The sequence below is a fragment of the Priapulus caudatus genome, unplaced genomic scaffold (genome assembly GCF_000485595.1).
Source record: "Priapulus caudatus unplaced genomic scaffold, Priapulus_caudatus-5.0.1 Scaffold3430, whole genome shotgun sequence".
Classification (NCBI taxonomy): domain Eukaryota; kingdom Metazoa; phylum Priapulida; class Priapulimorpha; order Priapulimorphida; family Priapulidae; genus Priapulus; species Priapulus caudatus.
Window position 1 is genome coordinate 9,628 of NW_014580491.1, and position 3,195 is coordinate 12,822.

A 3,195-nucleotide genomic window follows, 5' to 3' on the forward strand; every position below is an offset into this window, starting at 1 on the left:
TGTAATTTGATCCGATACCATCAACTTCCTCGGTAATTTAGACGATTCCAATCGGATTTCTAAACGTAGTCCAATCGTCAAATTTCCTTAACACGATCTCGCTTTGTGATTCGCTTCAGATGTGTTTCAATTCGCTCTCACTTTCACGCTATAGAAGCACATCTCTAAAATCGAGTGTAATTCGTATGACATTGTCATCTTAGATTTCCCCAGCTAGCTTCAATGTGCAGACTACAATATATGACCTTTGTGAAGTCCACGATGTTAGATAGGCATGTACACACAGATACGTATGCAAAGGTTGATCCCTTTAGCAAAGCAGATTTTATCTGTTTCCGCATATACCCGCCAATCAAGGGCGATGTGAACACGGGAGGAGGAGGGGGGGTGAGAGACGGAGGGAGGAGTTGAAGTTGAGTTATAGAGAATGTAGAGACAAATAACTATATACTTACGGTCATCGATGGTCTATACGTTTGGAAGAACGCTACGGTTGTGTTTGTGTTATATAGATACGTTTGTTTATACACTGGTGAATGCAGATTAAATATGATATATATTGTCAAAAATATATGCGGCGTTTTTGTGAATGATTGTATGGATCTGGTTTGGTGTGTGCGAGATTTTATCTAGCTTTGTGAGATGCGGAAACGACAGACTTGACTGATCATGAAGTAGATCGCTGTCATCTATAAAATCTGTGTTCGAATCCCCGTAAATTCTTCTGAAATCTATGATAATGTGTTATAGGCGTAAATTCACATTTTGTGCCTGGGGGAGAGTTTTTACCGAAATAAGGAAACTAGGAAGAGGGAGAACCAAAAAGAGGTGGAAAAGAGAGAGAATGACGAAAAGGGAATAAGAGGGAACGGGAAAAGAGAGAAATAAAGAAGGAAAGAACGAGGTAGATAGGGAGATGGGGTAGGGGGATGAAGAGAGTCTGAGGGAGCGGGAGAGGGAGAAGGAGAGGTAATATGCATGTCCACATGAAATTAAAAAATTGAATTTATTAACCCGCTCACTTCCCCGTTTCTTTCATTCTTTTTTTCTTTCGTTCTTTCTCTCTCATCCGTCTTCCTCTTTTATTCACTCTCTCACTCACTCTTTCTTCCTCTCTCATTCTTGCCATCTCTTGCTGACTTTCTTTCTCACTTTCTCACCGTTCTCTCTCGTTCTCTTTCCCTCCCCCTCTCTCTCTCGCTCGCTATATATATACATATATATATATATATATTCTCACCACCTCTTGTTGTTTCTCGTTTATCCTAGCTCCCATCCTCCCCTCTCCCAAATGAAATGGTATCACCTACGACCTCGTTAGCACGAAAAACTTTATGCAGGCAAATAGCCGTTTTTCAGCCAAAACATTTTCACCCCGAACCACAAAATATGGATATACGGCTATAATACATAATATACAATACATAATTATATACATATAATATATAGTATATAAAAAACACGTCGTTTTTCTATATTGAAGGCGCCCGTTAGCGAGGCCAATGACGTATACGTATTACGTTTTTTGAATAGCGAGTAGCGTCCAAACTGCTTCTTTCTCGCGAGATCTCGGGCACGTCACATCCATTGTTCGTTGACGTACTCCATTTCGATCCCGCGCTCTCGGTTGAACGTGCACGGAATCCTTCATTCTCCGTTATCGCCTACCAACGGCCAACGATTTACAGGTAACATAATTGAATGTGGTGTATTGATAAAACGCTGATATGCCATTAGTGATGCTATAAATAATACTGAATATTTAATTAAAAATACGAGCTCGGTGATAAATGTGCTTATAATATAAGAGTTATTTGACCAAGACAGCGAATCAAAATGGACCCGTCTGTTGTGCGCTTTCAAGTGACAGTTCCTCCGCTAAAGCAACAACGAGGCGTCGAGTTTGAGATCTCCCTCGCTAATGTCCTTCAGTTAGTTTTAAAACATAAATTAACGTTATAATGGACGGCGCAAATCAACCACACGATCCAATCTACCAGCCACCCAACTCACTCACGCCACGCCGCTGTTAATATATATATATATATATTATTCACACTTTCCTTTAATTCGGTCACATTACTACGTGCGATTATTTGACCTCATCACATTGTTTAGCAGATCCGAGTAGCAGGTGAGCGGTTGGCGCTACGGTGGATATGGCCGCAAAGTTTTTGTCAGGACATTGGCGTTCTATGTAAGAAGACGAAGAAAGGGAGGAGAAGGAGGAAGAAGAAGAAGACGGCGAAGAAAAAGCAAAAAGAAGTAAAGAGAGAAGAATGAGAAGATGAAAGAAAAAGAACGAAACCGCGAGGAGAGAAGGAGGAGGAAGGAGGAGGAGGAGGAGGAGGAGGAGGAGGAGGATCAAAAGTTGTGCTTCAGCCAATCACTGTGCCACTGTCAACAGGCGAGATCAACTGAATGAATCGTTGCAACGAACACTTGAGAGCGATATAACAGCTCATCAGCTCTACAGAAACTGGCTTCTTTCTCGAACACGTGACATGCTTTGTTCGCATTGTTCGCCAGTCAGTACTCCATCTTCTCTCGCCATGGAATGTGCAAGGTTTCCTAGCTTCATTCTCCGTTATCGCCTACAAGCGCCACGATTACAGGTAACATATAGAGTAATGATAAACGTGTTGCGCATGTGATGCTATAAATAATACTGTTATTAAATACAGCTCAGTGATAAATGTGCTTTATATAAAAGTATAATTATTAAGTTACAGGCGAATGGGCCGTCTGTGGCTGTTCGCGCTGCAGTATTCATTTAAATCCCTCCCTAAACAACAAGCAGGCGTGAGGTGTGCGTGTCTCCCACGCGCTGTTTCCTTCAGTTAATTTTAAAATAAATTACGTTGTAATGTTCGGGGAATCCATCGACCCATCTATCTAACCACCCACTCACCCACCCGCCTGATTTTGATTTTTTCAAGGACATTTGACGTTCTATGTAAGAAGACGAAGAAGGGGAGGAGGACGAGGAGGAAGGAGAAGAAGAAGACTAAAACGAATAAGAAAATGGAGGAGAAGGAAGAGAAGGAGGAGGAAAACTGTCAGCAAGCGAGATCAACTGACTGAATCATTGTAACGAACTTAAGTGTTCGATATAACAGCTCACCAGATGTACAGATCAGCAGATCGGGTGGAGGAGCTTGGAAGACTATAGCTATTACAACTGTAGCCTCACTA